Here is a 21,762-nt window from a genome sequence, read left to right on the forward strand (position 1 = left end):
AGAGACAGTTCCTTCATAGGAAATTATGTGCATATGAAAGAATTATTACCAGTAAATGCTGCATCAACACAAGGTTTATTTCTGTGCTCCAAAGTGCATCTCATATGATACAAATAGCGCTGCTCATACAAAATGTGTAAAATATATATTTTTTACAAAAAGTCAGTGAATAAAGGAAAAAATACCATTCCTGAAAGAGTCAGACAGCAATATAACAGGGTCAGTGAACACAGAAAGGAGTGTTAATACATCCTTTCTGCAATAATTCAGTGGAGTTGCAAGTCAGCTACAGTTCCAGTGCCAGAATAATTCAGTCATCACTTCAACACTGCAGTGCAGCAGCAAATCAGCTACAGTGCCAGTAGCAGACAGTGTTTCGCGTTGTCTAAGGCTCAACAAGTGCTTCTCACCCAGTTGCAAGCAACCTGATTAAATCCTATTACAGTGGTCAGTGATTCTACAGTCATTACTGCATCACTGTGGTTCAGCTGAATATTGGATACAGCACATGTGCCAGACAGTGACACTGGTGTATACTGAACTTGCCACTCCAATTGCAAGTGCAAATAAATCCACACCTTTTTTAACACCACTGACAAAATGACTTTACAAGGAGTGCCACCTCCAAACAACTTTCTGGGGATTCAAGGAGAACCAAGCATACCTTGGAAGAGGTGGAAGAAGAGGTTTGATCATTATGTCCTAGCTATGCATGGAGTAATCTTTGCTGGAGAATTGGAAGATTTGTCTCCATATGCGCTGCCTTTGGAATTATGGCCAAGAGCAATTTGAAAATCTACCTGCTCTATCGGAAGAAGAATCTGATGGTTTATCAGAGTATGAGAAATGCATCAAGATTTTGCAAAAACATTATGAAAAATGGACAAGCATTATATCAGAAAGATATCACTTTGGAAAAAAGAAGCAGGGAAAGGATGAGTCAGTGGAACAGTATATCACGGCTCTTAGAGGCTTAGCTGCTGTGTGCGAATTTGGTCACACGTTGAATGAAAGGCTATGCATTCAATTTATGCTTGAATGTTGCAATGAAAAAGTGAGAGAAGCACCATGGGCTAAGAACAATCCAACCATTGATGAGGTCATACGTGTAGCAAAGGTTGTGGAACATACCCACAGATGTGTCAAGGAGTTCAAGAACAGGATCAAAAGAGACGAGAAGAAACGGGTAGTGGATCAGGTTATGGAAGTAACTACTAGTCAGACAAAATAATACGACAACAAGAAACAAAATGCCAGGAATGATAATGGAAAAAGGAGAACTATAAGGAGCAGGGGCAGAAAGGATGACTCTTACAAGAAAAAGTGTTTTTGTTGTGATAGTCCTTCTCATTTTGCAAGTAGTGACAAATGCCCGGAAATTAAAGCTATGTGCAAAAGATGCAGCACATGTGGACATTTTACCTGATGTTGCAGGACAAAAAGTGAGAATATGGCTCTTTTGGATGAACTATGTGAAGAGATGGAGGACTGCACATGTCTCAATGATTTTACCTCGGATTAGGTCACTATGGTACAGGATGATGATGCAGACACCGAAAAACCCATCAAAAACAAAGAGGTGATGGCTGGAAGGTTTAGACTGAATCTTAACCACTGGCATTGCTCGGGGCAACCCTCCAGACCATCGTTCTTCGCCTGCCAAGCCATTACAGAAGGGGAAAGACCATATGCAAATCAGGCTTGGCCCCACCCCAAAAGGGGAAGTCCAGCCCAAAATGCTAGGTCACATCCCTTCTGCACGAGACCACAAGCATCCCCAAACATGTTTCACCCTTGTTGGGGCTCATCACTGAGGAGTAGCTCGGGTCTCTAGGCCCAGCAGGCACGGGACCCACGTCTGGGCATACCGTCCCACTCGGGGTGACAAAGCAAAAACAAAGAGGTTATGGCTGGAAGGTTTAGACTGAATCTTAACCACTGGCATTGCTCGGGGCAACCCTCCAGACCATCGTTCTTCGTCTGCCAAGCCATTACAGAGGGGGAAAGACCATATGCAAATCAGGCTTGGCCCCACCCCAAAAGGGGAAGTCCAGCCCAAAATGCTAGGTCACATCCCTTCTGCACGAGACCACAAGCATCCCCAAACATGTTTCACCGTTGTTGGGGCTCATCAGTGAGGAGTAGCTCGGGTCTCTAGGCCCAGCAGGCACGGGACCGAAAAACCCATGGCTGCCATCGAACTTGAAGAAATGAAACTAGATAAGGTGATAGATTCAGGGACAAAGTACACTTTACTGGCCAAGCATTTGTTTGGAAATGGATTACAAAGTTCTATATCTCTCATTATAGTTGATATACGGCCAGTTGCCTATGGTGGAAAGAGAATAGATTTGGAGGGTTGGTTTTGGACGGTATTGAAATTCAAAGACAGGTCAGCAAAATGCAAAGTGTATGTTTCAAAGAAAGGTAGTGATCCTCTACTAAGTTGGTCCCATCAGAAATGGCTCAAGATAAAGTTAGATCTCAATGCTGAGGAATCTGTTTATGCCTTAGAAAGTAGTAATGCATTGGTCCACCATGCTGTGTTTCGCGATGAGTTAGGTAGCCTCAAGGGTTTTATGCAAAAAATAAGATTAAAACCTGACTCCGTTCCTGTGGTGCATAAACTTAGGAGTGTACCATTAGCCATCAGAGACGCTGTTGAGGAGGAATTGGTAACCATGGAGAAGAATGACGTTATTAAACGAATATAGGCGGCTCAATGAGTTTCTCCCTTGGTGGTGGTATATAACCCTAACATACGCAGACTCAGATTGTGCATTGATTTAAGGTCTGTGAATTGCTGTATTATTCCATATAGACATCCCTTACCCAATATTTCGGAAATATTGGGTACCATTAAGGAGGCAAAGATCATGAGCACGTTAGATTTGAAGTATGCTTACCACCAGATTGTACTTCATCTATCCTCGTGGAATGTGACAGCATGCATTAAGGTCTATTTCAATGCAAAAGCATGCCTTTCGGATTAGTTTCAGCTGCCTCTGTTTTCCAACGTATTATATACCAGTTATTTCATGACATGGATGGTGTTTTGTGCTTCCAGGACAATGTGTTGGAATATGGGAAAGATCATAAGGAACATGATAAGAGATTGAAGGAAGCATTCAATATTTTTATGGAAGCAGGTTTAACCTTGAGTAAGGACAAATGTAAAATTAGCAAAACATCTATCCAATATTTGGGGCATTCTATATTTGAAAGGGGTATTGATCCCACGGCAGAGTTAGTGGACAACATTGTGAATTTTCCCAGTTCCTCTCACAAGGAGAGAATAGTATTTTGTTTTAGGTATGGCAGAATACTATTCCAAATTTGTGCCAGGTCTAGCAAGCAAAACTATTCATATGAGGGAATTAGTACAAAAGGGGTAAGATTCCATTGGTCTGATCAGTTTGAAAGTGAATTTCAGGAGATCAGGTTTGCCCTCACAAAAGCACCCACATTGAAGAAGTTTGATTCCAGAAGGAGTACCATAATTGCAACTGATGCCAGTAACCATGGTCTGGGTGACGTCTTGTCACAAAGGGGTGAGAAAGAAGAATACACCATTGCATTTGCGTGTAGGGTTTTGGGAGCTGATGAAAAGAATTACTTCACAATAGGGAAATACTATTAGCGATAAAATGGGCTGTAGAGAAGTTTCGTCCTTTCCTGTGGGGGATAAGGTTTTTCATTAGATCAGACCATAAACCTTTGAAGGGAATTCTCACATAAAAAGGATTGGATAGCAAGTCATCCTGGATTCGCAAGTGGGTAACTGGTTTAGAATATTTTAATTGGGATATTGTCTCGGGAGGATAGCTCAAGGGATAACATGCTCGCCTTGCAGCAAGACGACACGGAGCACCACAGGTTCTATCCACGGGTCCACACTTAGAAACATCTGGTTGTTAAGCGTGTTATAAATAACCTATCATATCATATCAAATCATATTGAGTACCTACCTGGTGTCAAGAATAAGGCAACAGATTGTTTATCCAGACTTACTAATGTGGTGTAGGATGAGAAAGATGATGAGGACAAAGATGAACACATTTTGAGCATAGATCAGGCAGTGGTCACACATGAAGAATGGTGTGAAGCCATGCTAGCAGATGTGGTTCTCATCAATGTTAAAGAAAGGTTGGAGTGTAGTATGAAAGGCTCTGAGTTAAGAAAGGGAGTGGTATCTGATCCCTTTAAGCATGTTTTCTATGAACTGCATGACAGGGGATTTGATTTTAAGGGATGATAAAGTACTGCCTTCAACAGGTGTTAGCAAAAAAATCCTTGAAGTGGCACATGAAGGTCATCAGGGAATGACTAAACCAAAACAATTGGATAGACAGGACTATTGGTGGCCAGGGATAGACGTACAGATAGAAATGATTATCAGGGAGTGTGTTGTCTGTGAAGGAGTAGCCAAAGGGTGTGTTTCCAGAGCTGAACCAATGACTCCTATGTCGATCCCATCTGTTCCCTGGGAAAGAGTAGGTTTGGATATAGTTGGTCCAGTGAGGTTTCAGGGAGCCAATAGATATGGTATAGTGCTAGTTGATGTGCTGTCTCATTGGGTGAAATTATCGTGGGTCCAAAATGTGTGTGCCATGGATGTCATTACATTTCTGGATGGTATCTGTAGGAGAGAAGGATATCCTACTTCTATTATCACTGATAACAGAGTACAGTTTGTAGCAGATGAGATGAAAGAGTATCTCAGGACCAAAAGCCTAAGCCTAGTTCCATTTACCATCCTGAAACCAACGCGATAGTCGAAATATTTAAATGAGTGATTAAGAACAGTATAAGAGTGGATATTTCAGAAGGTGGGGATTGGAAGCAGGCTGCGGAGCACATGGTAGTAGCATACTGATTCACTCCCCATGATACAACTGATATTTTTCCATTTGAAATGCTAAGAGGAAGGAAGCCCAACACTAGTTTGCCCAAGTTGGTTGGGTAGGACGTGTCAGAGGAATATTGATTTGGATAATGTCAAGGAGAGAATATCTGTTAGACAATTGAGCAATAAATCGAAATTTGATGTGAGGAAAGCAACCAAAGAGGGTGTTGTTAAAGAAAGGGAGTGGATGCGCATAAAACTCCCAGACAAAGAAGTGGAAGGGGGTCGAGATGGTCGGTGCCACAAGGGTTATCAAGAGATTACATGACGCCGTCAAGGTGTCAGATGGCCGATTGTAGAACATGAATAGGGTATGTAAATTCAATAAGAATCCTGGGGAAGTGCAGGAGATCAGACTGGCCAGACAGGAGAGTGAAATAGTGAGTAATCCATGAAGGAGTAAGCAACCTTGTATCATGCACAAAACTGACAGAACGGAAGGTTCCAGTAGGAGGGAAATCCCTGATAGGAAGTGCGAGAGACCATCTTATTTAAAATATTATGTTGCATAAAAAGCTTTGACGTTATGCCTCGCATTTAGGTGGGCATATCCAATGTGTCACTCATTATTTAATAGTTAGTTATGTTTCTGTCAGTGATATCGCAGACACCCGGTTTAAATAGAAGTTTTTCCAGATAGATTTATCTTAATTCTGTTGTTCTTTATTCATGTTTTAGCATTTGTGTTTTTCATGTTCTGCTTTTCTTTATGTCATCTTAGGTTTGTTTTATGGAAAAAAGGGAGAAATGTAGCATCCTAATAATACAGTATCTGTTTGCATAGAATGTGTCGAATGTGGAACTGGCAGGGGTGTAATGAGAATATTCAGCATGAATCCTGTCAGTTGAAAGTAACTGTGCACAAGGCTGGTGGGGCGTATTGCAGATCCTACTTTTATTTAAATAAATGATACTTTACTGCCTACCTGTGTAAGAGGTATAATTTCAGGAACCAAGGTTTTTGACTGTGTTGGAGGTGGGGGGTGGAGTGCTGAGGGAGGGAGGCCATGGGAGTGGTTGCAGGAGTATAGCTGTTTTGCCACATACCATGATCTCTATTTTCCCTGGGATGAGAAGGAGGTGGTTTCTAGTCATCCATTTGTCTATATCACTGAGGCAGGCTGCTAGGTCAGGTGGATGCTCAGAGCTCGTCTTGGGGATTACCAGAAAAATGTGGGTGTCATCAGCATAATTGTAGCAGGTGAGGTTGTGCGAGCAGATGATCCCTGGCAGTGGGGTCATGTATAAGTTGAAAAGGAGTGAAGAGAGGCAAGCGCTTTGGGGTACCCCTGTGTTCACTGGGTGAGCTGAGAAGGTAAAGGCGGGGAGGAGAGTGATTTGTTTCCTGTTGTTAAGGAACGAGGCAATCTATGTGAGTGCCAAGACTCGGATTCCAAGGGAGTCGAGCCGGTCGAGGAGGATTGAGTGGTTAATGGTGTCAAAGGCAGCTGAGAGATCAAGGAGAGCCAGAGCGGTGCATCCTTCTGCTGTGACTTTAAGGTCATCCCAGATCGAGATCAGTGTGGTTTCAGTTCCATGGCGAGGTCAGAAGCCAAACTGAGCGGGGTCTATTAGGTTATTGGATTAAGCAAAAGGGTTGAGTTGGGAGTATGCAGAGCGATCGATGAGTTTTGCCAGGAATCCGGTTTGGAGATGGGGCTGTAATTGAATGGCTGGAGGGGGTTGAGACCTGCCTTTTTCAGAAGGGGTTTGACGTGCACTACTTTGAAGGGGTCTGGGAAGGAGCCAGAAATGAAGGAGTCTTTGAGTATGGACCTGGCCTGTTCTCCTGCACATGTGGAGAATATTTCTTTGAGGAGAGATGCAGAGCAAGGTTCAAGGGGGGACCCGGAGGGTCTGCTGCTGGACAATAGTTGAGGAATTCCTCGCTCGAGATTGGCTTGAAGGAGTTGAAAGTCAGCACAGCGGGGGGATCTTGAGTGGCTGGTGTTGGGCGATGGTGAGGTTGGAGAGTTTGGAATTAAGGGTGGCTGTCCTGTCTAGTTCTGTTCTGTAGAAGTGATGGGAGAGGGAGTTTCAGGGCACGTGTGTGGGTGTGGTAGGGCCAGAGGTGCAAGTGTGCAACACGAATTCTGAGATGATCCTGTGGTGCTCTTCACTACTGCTGCGGCAGTGCATGATTCTTTTATTATAGTAGGTTTTTTGGCCTTTTGGATCTTGGATTCATAGTTACAGTGATGGTGGGTGAACAGGGATTTGTTAAGATTTTTTTTTGATGCTCCACATTTGCACTAGAGGGAGCGGTTATGGATTTTTACAGTTTTCAGGTGGGACGTGAACCTTGGGGATTGTTATTTTGCGGTTGCAGGGCTGAGAGAGATGAGTGAGTTGTTGAGTCAAGAGTCAAAGGATTCGATAAGTAGAGGTCTAGCTGTGGTTGAGAGTGAGCATAGCAAGGCTTCAGCCAGGTTGGGCAGTACCTTGACCATGTTCCAGCATCTGTGGTCGTGTGGTGAGACTGGGCAGACCGTGGGTGGTGAGGACAGTGTGCGGATAGAGAATTGTAGGGCTGAGTGGTCTGTCCAGATGAGGGGTTTGGGGCTGGAGTGCCACCATGGATGGGAGAGGAGGAGAAAGGAGAGAGAACAGAGACCATATGAGTCCATAGGTCTGGAGAGGGAACACAAAAGAGGATGTCGGTGAGAGTCTGTCTGGAGAAAGGACTGATGCAGGTATCAACGATAGGGAGGCCGGGGTTGGAGACCATGAGATCACTCTTGAACCTTTTCCTTCCAGACTTAGTGAGAGGGATAGCATAGTTGATAGAGTAGCAATTAGAGAAGATGGGAGAGATGGAGAGCAATATAGGGAGTGCGAGGAGGGAAGTTGGAGGAGGTGAGAGAGAGAGAGAAGGAGAGGAGCACAACCCAGCACCACCCACTGCAGAATGTGCAGGAGGAGGGTGGACAGGGGGATATATAGGGGAGCAACCCAGTAGGGAAAAACAACAAGAAGCAAGGCAGGGCACACAACAAAGGGGAGCATGGCACAGTAACAGCAGTAACCACAGTGAGGTGTGGACCTGGAAAGTGGGAGAGAGCATGGTAGAGCAGCAGAGACACAGTAACAACAGCAGTGGAGTTGGAACCTAGAATTGGGGGAGAGCCTAGAGGATACAGTAATACATTAGCAACAATGACAGAGGAGTAGGAGCCTTGTGAGGGGAACAGATCTAGAAGAAAACAGTTAGCAACAGCAGACTAGGGACACAGCAAGGAGTCAGAAAATAAAAGGTATGGCTAACCACAAGGGAGGGGAAGCCTAAGGTTGCACACAGACAGAGTATGGTAAGTCAGGCATAAAGGTGGAAGTACACAAAAAGGCTGGGTAGTTCAGTAGAGAGCATTAGTGGCTGCTCTCACTGCCCGCACCTTACTTACAATGTGGTTGCTCCTAGTCGATGACTGCACAATGTACTTGCACTCGGCACCCAATACGCTTTGTGGATGTAGTGCAACGTGTAACATAAAAGACCTGCAGTGCGCAACACTGCATCCTTGTCCTGCGCATGCTTTGCTTCAGAGAGTCCGATCCTCGTTTTTTAAAGGATACGCTGCATGGACGTAGTGCATGAGAATAATATAGTATCACTAACTCAAAGAGAAATTATTTACCTAGCCTTCCTCATATTGCTTCAACTATTGATGTGAACCATGTGCAAATTAAATGTTAAGGATAAACAGCCTAGGTCAGTTATTGCTAGTAATTAATTATGATTCAATACCAATGTTTAAACATGTGCTGACATCATGACCTACCACAAACAACTTCTAAGAAGACGTGTGGTGATATGAATATGATCTGAAGATGACTGTTAAGATAAAACCGGCCTATAAAATGTAGGAATTGGGAAAAGATAGGATTTCTTTGAAGAGATTTTTGTCTATTCATGTTGGGTGGTGGATTGTAATAAAGTTTATGGGAGTGTTTTAACCACTGCAAACATGTATAAAGGATATCAACTGATGTGGTTTGTTGAGACTTGGGTTAGTTTGGTCCTGCAACACCCTCTAACTGCTCCCCGGATAATTGTACAATAAACTTGCTTTATGTTTAAACGTGCGCTCGTTCTTCAAGTTGTGGGCCCCCTTGGCTTGAGGTGATTAAGGGGCCCGCCCATACAGTTTCATTCTACAAACATGATTAGACAGTGCTCATAATGATTTTGGCACATACTAAGCTATAATAGCAGTCCAATGCTGAATCCCAACAGTGATGAGTTGACTATGTGTCAGTAGGAGGATAGGGATGAGAAATTGCTTCTAACTGCTATACTCAATTCAGTGGTGCCAAAGTGATCTGGCCATAAAGGTTAAACATGGATATAGTGAAAAGTATATATCCTGAACCTCTTTGACTAGAGTTAACCTAACAGTATACTGCACTCTTCATGAGGTGTGTGATCAGTTTGGAAACCACTGAACAGCAATAGTCTGGTAAGTACCAAGAGGGGAATAATGTCCAAACAAGAACAGTTACTAAAATCACTAACAATCCAACCCTGTCAAGGAAATACACAGATAATACAGAACTACAGAATACAGAACACAGAACACAGAACAGAACAGAGTACATGAGGGCTGTTCACTTTATGTATTAAACGAAAAGATAGAAAAAGACAGACAATAATGCAGAAAAAGAGAACTTTTGAAAATGACCACTTTAAAGTGTCTTTCATGGTATGGAATTGTGTCCTAAACTGTCTATGTCCATTCAACAGTCTCTTTGTAGTTGCTTAGCAGCATCGGACTGGTCTTATTGAAGTGTTATTGTGGCTCGAGATATGATTTGTCAACTGGATTTAACCAATCAGCATTAAAGAGCAAACAGTCATGACTGAAAAGGTTGACAGGTTCAGATCATGGCAGGTGAGGTTTGTTTCAGCGCAGTCCAATAGCTCAAAGCCATCTTGATGTGCAGAAAGCCTGAAACTCAGTTCCAACAGTTCAAGGTTTGACATTGGTGTAAATACTGCTCAATCAGCGTTGAACAGCATAAGCATAGTCCTTCTGGCTCAGCTGGCTTCTCTCTTCTGATTGAAGTTAGGTGGCTACAGATAGAAGCAGCTTCAGCAGATTGAATAAAGCAGGGATGCGTAGCCGCACCTATGCTTTATAACCTCTACATTGCGGACCTTCTCCCAAATATGTCAGTAAAGTCTAACTGCCCCCCGAAGCTGGGTGATACCTCTATCGTAGGAATGCTCTATGCCAACGATCTAGTTTTATTTTACTGTACTCTATCCAGCATTAAGAGCATGTTAAATGAGTTGTCAGTGTATGCAGCCCAGTTGGGTCTAACAATCAATCTAGACAAGACAAAGATAGTTGTCATTGCCAGAAAGGGCCATAGTCGTTCAGGTATTGATACTACTCTGGGTACGATTGCTGTTACGGAAACCTACCCGTACCTGGGATTGGCGAGCAAAATCACTTACTGTACAGGCTTGTAAATTTGCCAGGGGGACGGCAGGCTTTAGTATTGCAGGCATTCGAAGGCTATTTCAACAGTGCTTTGTCACTGCCATCCTCTATGGCCTGGAAGCGCTCGCAATGCAGGACTTAAAATAGTTGAACATCTTGGAGGGCCACTATTGGCACACAGTACTGGGTCTAGGTCCACCTTGCTCGGTTCAGTACTTGCGCCTTGAGCTGGGCCTCATTTCACTGAGAGGTATGGCACTGCGCGCAAGAGGCATATTTTATCTAAAAGCATGTTCTGCACCTTCCTGTAAACTGCTGGCACTGGCTGGTGACAACTACGATGCAGAGAGGCATCCACGAGGGCTCCATTTTAAACAACTGAACAAAGCCCTCTTCTTGGAGATTGACTGGTCTAATACCAACAAGAGACATATGCCCCTTATCCACCTGAAAAAATCTTTTGAATAAAAATTGAAAGAGATGGGATTGGGGCATGAACTACACCCATATGTCCAAGCTGGGTGGATACGAGGCAGTGTCTCATGTTATGCATAGATTCCGGAAGCCTCAACCCTTCCTGCTGTTGTGCCCAGCACCTGAGGAGAGGCAGTTCATATTAAGGCTGCAGATAAATCAGCTCCCGGTCTTGGCTGTCACTGGCCCTCGTTTAGGGATGCCTTCGGAATCCAGGTGGTGTCGAATCTGTCACTGGAGTCAACCAGACACGTACTCACCCCCGGCCCCAAATTACAATCACTGTATATGTGCTCATTCGGGAAATGGGTTCATAGTTATGAGGCAATAACTGGGGAATCCTTCTGGGATCTATGCTTACATTCTGAATCTTTGGGATTTCAGCTTGCCCTTCATAAGGTATGGGCCCATGTTAAAATCTTGCTTTTGGATTAAAGTATGTATACAAAGCCTGAGGGGTTTGCCCGCTTGTTCGCTTTGGTTTCTGAAACATGGAGCTGTTGTTATATATCTGTGGAAACTGCCTTCATATTTGAGTTAATTAACGTATGTTGCAATTTCACCTGGTTTGGCATGAGTATGACGCCGGTGTTTGTTGTGTTCTGTGCCCTCTAATAACATGCTGTTGGTCATCCTTTTGATTTGACTTGAAATAACATCATATGCCTAGGTTAGGATTTAATGATATGTTATGGATTGCTTTATGTTTTATTGCTGTTTTCTCCTCCTTTATGATTTTTGCATTTGTGTAAAATCCTAATTTAGGATTGTATCACAATAAAGTAAAAGTAAGATTGAATAAAGAGAATACTGTACTTCAGTGTTGTCAAATGCAATAAGTTTTTGGACTTTCATTTGCTGAGAGCATGTTTACCCATCCTCCTTAAAGAATAGTTTGCCTGCTTCTGTTCTTCCCAGTCCAGTCTGAAGCTACTTGCAAAGGGTTTGCCACAATCCAGGGCGGTCGTTTCCTGGCAACCCGCAGTCTTCAACACAGATATGCTTTTTTTCCTACAGTCACCTATGTTAGAACTGAGAGATAGGTCAGGGAATAGGCTCATCCTCCTCTGGAAGTCTTGCCCTAACCCTGTGGAAGAGCCCTGGAACAGATGTTAGATTCAAAGGCTTGAAATTGGCTCTGAATGTCTCATTAATCTAGAATAGCCTGACTGGATAACCCACCTCCCTCATGTCTTACTATATTTCGTTTGACAATAGATAGAGTTTTATATTTATTTCCTCAAGGGCGCCTTATTCCCAGGATCATGACGATGTTCAAGCATACTTTTTTCTGAAATGTGGCCAAACCATAGCACGGCTGGTGGGGATGCAGTAGACATTGTAGTGAAGTATACAGATATTCATGAAATACACGGCAGTGATTTCGGTAAATATTCCCAAGGCTTGAATCCAGCCTCTGTGTAATCAATGACATTCTCTTTTTAGTCTCAGAGCGTATGTTATGTTATTTGATATTTGTATAGCGACTACTACAATTGTTATTGTTTCAAAGCGCTGTGGGGGTTGAAGTCCCTTTGGAAGACCGTGGACTGTACAAACATGAAAATGAAAAGAGCATTATATTGCATGGGAATAGTAATTAGAATTAGGTGACTATTCAGTTACTAGTTAAAACAGTGTAAGAACCATGCAGAGCATTGTAGTTAGGTCTAGAGATGTTATGTTATGTTACCTTCACTTATAAAGCGCACGGTCGCCCGAAGGCATCATGGCGCTGATGAGGAAGCTACCGAGCAGGAAGAACAATAGTAGGCAGGGAGCTAAAAAAGAGTTGTTTTCAGGGCTTTCCTGAAAGCCAGGTGGTTAGAGGTAGACTTGAGTGGCGGTGGGAGGGTGTTCCACAACCTGGCCGCAGCGATGGAAAAAGCTCTGCCACAGAGTCTTTCCCGGTTGTACCTAGGAACCACCAAAAGGTTGGTGGTTGAGGAGCGAAGATTGCGTTCCGGGATATATCGGACAAATTTGGTTTGAAGAAACTCTGCTCCTAGGCCCTGGATTGCCCGGTGGACAATACACAGTGATTTGAATTTAACTCGCTGAGCCACTGGGAGCCAGTGAAGTTGGCGAAGCACTGGCGAAATATGTGCTCCATAAAGAGAGCCACTGCTATGTCAGTGACTATTGGACAGCTGGGCTGAATTTGTCATGGGGCTCAGCTGTATTCTCTCAGTTGCAGTGCAAAAGGGGTAATGGTTATTATGAAAAGTCTATCAACTCCCAGGGAGACTGTCTACAGTAGGGGGTTCTGCTATACTTTACATGCAGAACACATGCACACAGAATAACATCCAGTCATATTCAAATTACATGCACAATTGGCAGATATGTCAAAGATACATTCAATGTCTGTCCTCTTGTCTGTACAAATATTTTATATTGGATACAAATGTGACAACAGTAATAAATAGCAATCTACAGAGAAAATAGCACTTCATCCTCCATGACATCATGAACCTCCAAGACTTTCGGTGCTCCAGTGGAAACCCACCCTTGCCCCCATGAAGTCCCTGAATATCCATGTCCCTGCCCAGAGTTATGTGTGTCTGACCTTGGGCTAGTGGCAAATCTAGTGAAGTAAGGTCCTCCTGTTGGGACCCTGCAATCCCCCTTGTACCACCACAAGCCTAATGCTAAACCACAAACACAAAGACAATACAAAATCAACATGCACATTTGGCAATTTCATCCATGACACCTTGAAACACACATCCGCCCATTGGGGACCCCGGGTATACTCAGTAGACAAATCAGTTTCATATGAGGATATGTGAAAATTGCAATATATCCGTAAGAAAGACAGGGTACAAGTATCCTGAAATATCTTTCTGAAACATATCCATTGAATCTGAAATCTATATGAAAAGTGTGCTTGTTTGAAGAGCCCACACATTTCCCTTCAAACAATCCAACTTTCAATTTGTATAGTCAAAATCAAAAAAGCTCAGGATAGCTCACCCTTGCCAATGGAATTCAGGCACACCTAGAATATATATTATAAGGAGGCAATGTCCAATAACTGTCATTTATCAGAAACAAAGATACATCTACAATAAGTATTAAACTACCAGCTCACATTTCAATGCAACATTGCAAGTGCAGAGGCTCATCTCTGATTGCCTAACTGCCATTCAACATTGGTGTGCTGCCAATGATCTTTGTCTGAATGCCAGCAAGACGGAGATCCTCATCGGCACACCTTCACCATCCTGGCTGGCCTCCCTTGGCCCTCCTCCTACCCCCTCCTGTGATGCTAAGAACCTCGGGGTCATCTTTGACTCCACATGTTCCTTCTCCGCCCACATCTCTGAGGTCTCTAAAAAGTCAAACTTCCTATTGCACCTCCTAAGAGGTACTCTGCCTTTCCTCTCCTTCCCCCAGAAGTTCATGGTCTCCCAAGCTTTGGTTCTCTCTAGGTTGGACTAGAGTAACAGCGTCTTTCTAAATCTAAATGCGTCTACTCTCTACCCTCTGCAACTAATCCAGAACAGGACTGCGAGACTTGTCCTTGGCCTTAAGCCCTGGGATCGTATCTCTCCAGCTCAGAAATCTCTCCATTGGCTCCCAGTGGATGCAAGGATTTAATTCAAAACTTTCTGCATTGTCCACAAGGTTTTCTGGGGCCTGGGTACAAAATACCTTCAGCTATCCCTCCGCAAATACCTCCCCTCTCATGCTCTTCGCTCCTCTACCTCTAACTCCCTCAGGGTTAGTCTTTTTTCAAAGAAACGATCTGGGGGTAGATCTCTGTCTTTGGCTGGGGCCTCCCTCTGGAACAACCTCTCTTCCACTCTAAAACTTGAGGAGAACCATCTCTGGTTCTGGAAGCACTTCAAGACCTTCCTCTTTTCTTCTGCCTTCGCTCTCTCCTCTCCCCTGCTGATCTATTCTCTCTTGGCACCGTGCACCTAGCCACCCTCTGTCTTCCGGGCCCAGGTACCTGCTCACCATGCCACCCTCCCACACTGCCTCCGGGCCACCCCTTGCACTAGGGTCTGTATCTGTACCCATACAGCCCCTCCCTTTTAACTTCCTTCACTTATCAGACCTACCCTGTCTGCTGCCTTAAACCTAGCACTTGCAAATTGCTGGATGCACTACCACTGTTTGTTGCCTTTATTATTTATTTATTATTTTTTATCTGTTTCTCCTTTTCTTCGCACTTTCCACTTCTCCCCCTTCCATGCACTTTACCCCTCCCCCATGCACTTGCACGTTCTTAATGTCACTGGGCCTAGTAAGATCGTTGTTTTGTTCTCCACTGTTCCCCTCCCTTGCCTTGTCACGCTCTGAAACACTTGTGTATGAGCGCGATAGAAAAAAAATATCAATATCAATATCAAAAGTGGATTGTCATTTTCACTCTCATAGATTTATTGATGTTTACTCCCCATCCATTGTTTCTGTGGGGCACAACATTGCTCCACTAAAATATTCTTGTGTATTTTTGGCACTGTGGCATTTGGAATATTAAAATAGGCCATATGTTCAGTAGCAAACATGTTTTTTTTTAATTTTAGTCTCTGTCTTTGCTAGTCCCTCATCCTTGTCCCTCGTCTTAGTCTCCCTTCTCATGTCTTCACCCTTTTCCTTCTTGTAGTCGCGCTACTCCCCCTATTTCCTCTTCCTACTCTGACTTTTTCTTCCTTTCCCTCCTCTCTGTCCATCTTCATAGTCCCTCATCCATATGCTAATACTTCCTCCTAATTCCTCTTCTGTTCCTCATCGTAGTTCCTTTTCCTTCTTCTCATCCCTCTTCATTGTTCCAGTCCCTCTACCTATTCCTCTTCCTTGTCACACGTATGCTTCCTAGGGTCTTTTCCTTCTCCACCTTCCTAGTCTTTGTCATTCTTCCTCATATCACACCTAGTGCCTAATTCTAGTACCTTTCCCAGCCCTTCATGCTCTTCCTTACGCCATTCCACTTCCTCATCGCTCTTACTCATTCCTTATCCTAGTCCCTCCACCTGTCCCATTCACTGGTCCCTCTTCCTTGTCCTATTCTCTGCCTCTTCCCTCATCAGAACGATGGCAGAGGGGCAACACGCTGGTCGTGGAAGCAAGACCCTGCAGAGCAACAGAGATTTGAATCATGGATCCACGCTTAGAAACTGAACTCAGGTACGGTATTAGACACGTTATTAAAAAAAAACAATTAAATAACACAAATACATCTTTATCCTATGGCTCTTCACGTCCTAGCACCTCTTTCTATTCTATAAACATATAAGTGAAACTTTGAAGCAATCATTGAGCAGCTGTTTCAATTTTCCCATAAGTAAACAATTCACTTCTTGAATGCTTATCAGCCAGAAATGGGCATTTGACCCTCATGGAATTGGATCTTCCTTATTTAATAATAATCAAAATAATTACTTAAGACAATAGGCTCTGTTTCAGAACTACAAATAAATACATTACAACGCGTAAGACCATCCTGGCATTGATTATTCAGTGCCTGGTGTCTCAGACGGCGTTAATAGCTCACAAAGGCCCCAAAATCGTTCAAGGTTTGTTTTAGTATTTTCAAATAACTAGGCTTGAGAATGTTTTTCACAAATGGGGTCCAACTTATGGGCGTCCTTCTCTCTTTCAAATTCCATGGGGCTGCCTCCACCCTTGCCCAGGCTTCCTTAATCCTCAGGATGATGGTCACTAGAGATCGGTAACCCCTACTATCTAAAAGCTTGCTGGCTATGGATGGAGAGCAAAGGATTGAGCCTTATCTACCTTTCTCCCTCTCGAACTTCCTAAGGGTACCATAACATTTCCCCAGATATCAAATGTTGTTGTCAAGATTGTGCGAGTAACAGGCCCCCAAGTCCATTCTCTCTCTCCTATTGCACTCTTCCCCTATTATCCCTGACCCTACTACGTATCTCTCCTCCCTCTTCTACTATTCCAACACTCCCTCTCCTCTTTCTCCATCTCACATTCTCTCCTGCCATTTGATATTTGGTACTCTCACACTGACCCCTCCTTGCTTGTTTCCTCTTGCCCTTTCACACTCTGCAAATGTCAACCCTCCTCACTGTCACCCCTACGCTCACTCACTACTTCACTACTTCAAGCCCTCACATCCTCTTCTCATTACACTCAGTCTACTCTCAACCCCCACTCCTCCCCTACACTATCCTCCATGCTGCATCTCTCGGCACGTCTAACTCCACATTGGTGTCAAAAGTGTTGTATTTTGGCGTTAAATGAAAATTGAGATTTCCCTATTAGTATGCATTGAATGATCTGAGTTTATATACACACAGGAGCATCGTTCATTACATTTATAGCATGAATATATTATGAAAGGGACATTCGTTAATATTTAATAGCGTTTCCGGAAACGGGTGGTTTTGTAATAACTTCCATAATCAATTAGACCAGAATGCCATTCCCCGTAAGAGCGTACACATTAAAACTAGTCTTTAGGCGAAAGCAAGCTCATGCAATTACAATGACATCGTCATCGTACCTTAAAATACTGGAGTCGTTTAGTGGATCGTTATATTATCGTTCATGTTTTCGCACTAAATAGTCAAATTACTTTTCAAACCACCCTTTCCGATGATTCTTCAAACAATTAATTTTATAGTAAAACACATAAATACTGATTACATGTTTACCACATTAAGCTGCATTAACAGTCAATTTGTAGTCAAAGTGTTGCACCAAGATAGTACCTGAACGTCCCGGCATTCAGTTCACCTTCTTCAGTGCAGCGCTGCGCACGCTCAGTGGCATTTATACATAGCCTCACTTTCGAGCGCACAATCTTTATGCTGCTGACAACATGTAGCCAAAGAAAATGAACACAATTGAGCACGGTGGCACACACACGTTCTGTGCATGGAATTGGCTTGGTCTTTCTTTATAACAATTACATTTATTTATAAAACATTGATTGTTACTTTCCAGGGGATCAAGGAGGTGTTTATTTGGGGGCTAAATAAAGTTTTCCCCTGCCCTTCCCTCGTTCCTTTTCACCTCTGTATAACCCAAAAATGTTTAAAAAGCAGACCTAAAACTGCATTTCACTTTTGTATTCCTTATTCTCATTGTGTGTTTGTACTATTAGACCTTCTGTGCCTTGTTTCATCTGTTTCCCTTACCTTGTGTCCGAACCTGAAAGTTCATCCTGTTTTAGTCACCTTCCTTTGTGTGTCTGAGAACCCTGTGCAGTGTGTTCTATTCAGTCATTTGACTTTGGAGTTTTAATGTGTGCGTCCTTATTAAGAAAAAGGAAAATGAAATGATAAAACAGGTCAGGTATTTGGACGAGGAAGAGAGGGTTGATTTCTCATGGGCTAAGGCTATTGAGGGGCAGGTCCATGTCTTGGAGGTGAATGGTATGCCTCATCTGTTTGTGGGCCTTCTTGGTGTCAGATTCCCACAGCCCGATTAGGTGTTGCGTGAGGTAGGATAGCTATTTGTGAATGGCTCAGGGAGAGGGTGGAGGAAGGGATGACAGAGGGGTTTCCACTACTATGTGGGCAGCAAATGGAGGAGGAAAAGAATGCCTGGCTGACAACAACAGAGGGCTTGTCTTTACTACAAATGGAGACAGCTGGGCAGGAGGTGGAGTAGGTAGGACTGACAACCCCAGAGTGTTTTCCTCTGCCACAGGAGGGGTAGAAATAGGGGGAAGAGATAGAAAGCAGGGCTGGTCCAGGTAGTCCTTATGCCAGAGGTGCTAGATATGAGCGGTGATGACTGTCGGACAATCTATGAATTGATGCAGACGAGAGGCATTCTTGTCCACATGTACTACAGATAACTCTGGTTACTGACATAACAGATCTTGGGGTTGTAGGGGAGAGGGGAGCGAGGGTTGCAGATATTTTGGAGAGCCAGAGGAGGAGCGGGTGGAGGTGGTTGCTAAGAAGGAAATGGAAGAGCAATAAGTGGAGAAGGCAGAAGCAGTCTCACATCTTTTTTTATTTTTTTATTAAATGTTTATAGTTTATATAGCAAACCTTACATTTAGTTATTGACATAAAAATTCAGATTATACTACTATATACAATAATTTGTAGCATTGATACGTTAAAAACTTCGAAGTATTCATACTTCTACAGAGTATCCATCTGCAGATATGAGAGTCCAGAAATGTACTATGGTGGTAACCATTCGTCTATTGTTCCCGATCAACATCTCGGACCAAAGTTCAGATTTTTCTAGTTCTGTGGGAGCACTGGCAGAGCACTGGCATATTTTTGGCTAAATTCAGCACGCTCTTGGTTTAGTGCTTTGCATTCCATGACGATGTGCTTGATAGTTTCGATTATCTCTTCTTTTTTCTAGAATCTGCATGATTTAGGAATGTCTTTGTTATGGCGCCATTTCCCGATGATCTCCCCAGTTTGTAGCAGGTTCAGTCTAAATCTAAGAAATGTGTCCCTGATTTATCGATCGGGAAATAGACTGAGGTAGTGTGGAAGTTCATTTAATGATTGTGCTTCACCATCGCACCTTAGAGTTAATTTATAATGATTTTTCCTGTTTTGGGTTTCAATCCAATCAATTCTTGCGAGTTGTTTTTTTTGCGTTCTGGGGCCTATCTATCATCATGTCCATTGTTATCTCTTTTTCAATGCATATCTTCGCAGCTGCTTCTTTCCATATAATCAATACGGTATCGTTGGCATGTAGGTCTGTTGTTCTCAGGATATCAAGCGCTGGTATAGATTGTCCGTTATTGAGTTTGCGAAAGAGATCCAAGGTTTTCCATATGACTATTGAGCGCAGCGACTGTAGGCCTAGTTCGGATCGTATCCTAGGCATAGGTGTTGAGCATTCGAAAGGCCATAGGATCCAGGGGCTCTAGAAACATTACGTGTTCGAAATTATGTCACGGATCTCTGTCGGTTCCCAGGTTATGGCCTATCTCTTTCGGTTTGGGGGAACGGCCGCAGTCTCACATCAGATGTACTAGGGATAGGAAGAGCATGTGGTACTTCTCCTATGCCTATTCTTGTCAAGTTTCAGATGGGGCAGGAGAAATGCTGGGCCCAAAATATACCCACTTATCATGAGGCTGGAAGAACTTTAGGTTGCCAGATGTCAAGATAGTGAAAATACAGGAAGGCGTTGTTATGTGCAAACATTGAAAAACACCAGTGAGGCGATGTACATCAAAGAAGGGTTGATATTTAGGGACCAGCCTGATGCACGTCCATATGAAATGGAAGCATGACATGAATAGTTCTTCATTCAGGTCAGGCTTCCGGTGTCCCATTTCCCATCACACCTTTCAGTGGTGAGGATGGCATTGAGGATACACTCACCTATCACTGGCCCCATTCACCTGCACAAGTAGTCCCCAGGCCCCACCCTCTGAGACTTCCTAAGAACCTCTGTCCTCACTCCATACTGTGCCATTGGCACATTCAACAACAGAGACATGTTCCCACCACCAAGACCATTGCAGTATGTTTTGGTAGACCCATGGTTGTGCTGCTATTTTGGACAGGCACAAAGGGACTGAATAATGTGACATGCTGTCACATACTGCCTGCACTGCTAGATGAACATCAGTTTCTGGAGACTAAGTGACACATCAGTAATCAATGCTATAGAGACGATTGCTCTGGCACCACTCTACTTTCTTGTAGGTGATTCTGGGAATTGGACTGGAGGGTGGTAAAATGGCACATGGAGTGACTGCCCAAAGAACAAGAGGGATAACCACCAAATATTGCAGCAACGGCTCAACACGTGGGGGAGATTATTTGCACCACTGTCTGCAGAGTGGAAAAGGGAGTGAATAAAGCTGAGAAAGGGGTTCACGAGACCCTAAAATACCAAATGCCAACCCACATGGTTGTGATTTGCAAGCCTAAGTGGCTGGGATAATGCCATCAAACCTTCAAACTGCAGAAATAGAATGGATTCTGTGGTCGTTTGACAGCCAGGGCATGGAGTAAGTCAATTTCAGATCTTGGTTTACAAGGAGAACTGAACAAAATTGTCCATGCCAGCCTGTTGGTGCTCCTTGTGTATTACTACAGTTGTCAAATAGTGGGCTCAGGACTCAAGAACATAACAGCAGTAGCACAGACACTAATAGCCTATACCTAGACAGTTAGCAACATTGCAATCATTTGCTATAGCACAACAGCATAAACATTTTCTGGGTTGACAGTACAGACTGGGAGCAACCTGGTGACTGGCTGTAGGAATCGACAGGGCTGCAGTAGATGTCTTCTGAGTTCATTCTAACACTTTGCACAGTATAACAAAGATGTGGTGCCCAACCTGGTCCCAGTTTGTTTCTTGCATACAGTTGCATTGCACAGAGTGCAGGAAGCAAGATGCTGTCATTCTTTTTCCTACAGTATGAATAACTTCCACGCCTTATGCTTTCTTTGTTGGAGCAAGAAGACGTGTCGTCCTATGCTCCTCTGGCTGTTAAGGGGGTCCTGGAGGTGGCAGAGCCGTTGCCTTGGCTGCCACATGCTTAAAATATGCATTTTCAGAGCTGAAAGTCTGTGTTTGAAACACCCTGAAACAATGGCAAGACGTAGCTTTGTCCTCCCCTCTTAGCTACGTAACTGTGTAATTGGCCCCCGCTTTGTCCTCATCTGTAGCAAAATCACGTCTTGCAGCTTCCTCAACCTAGAGGTGTCTCCAACATTATATTGGTCATCGGAATAGTCATCATTGTTTGATGTAGGCTGTAATGGGGGGGCAAGAGCATCCCACGACCTGCATATCATCTCCTGTGAATTCAGTCTCTCTTTTGCTTGCCATGCAATGGACTGTGCAGCCTCCACATGCCAACCTCTTCCCTTTGCACTTTTAGGTCAGCCAGACATGTTGGCATTCGAAATGATCGCGTTTCCATAGCTACCAGAAGATGACATGCTGTGGACTCACCTCCAGCCACTGAATATAATCTCCTCCTGCATACAGAAAGTACGAAC

The sequence above is a fragment of the Ambystoma mexicanum genome, chromosome 6p, assembly GCF_040938575.1.
Source record: "Ambystoma mexicanum isolate Mex_15411 chromosome 6p, UKY_AmexF1_1, whole genome shotgun sequence".
Classification (NCBI taxonomy): Eukaryota; Metazoa; Chordata; class Amphibia; order Caudata; family Ambystomatidae; genus Ambystoma; species Ambystoma mexicanum.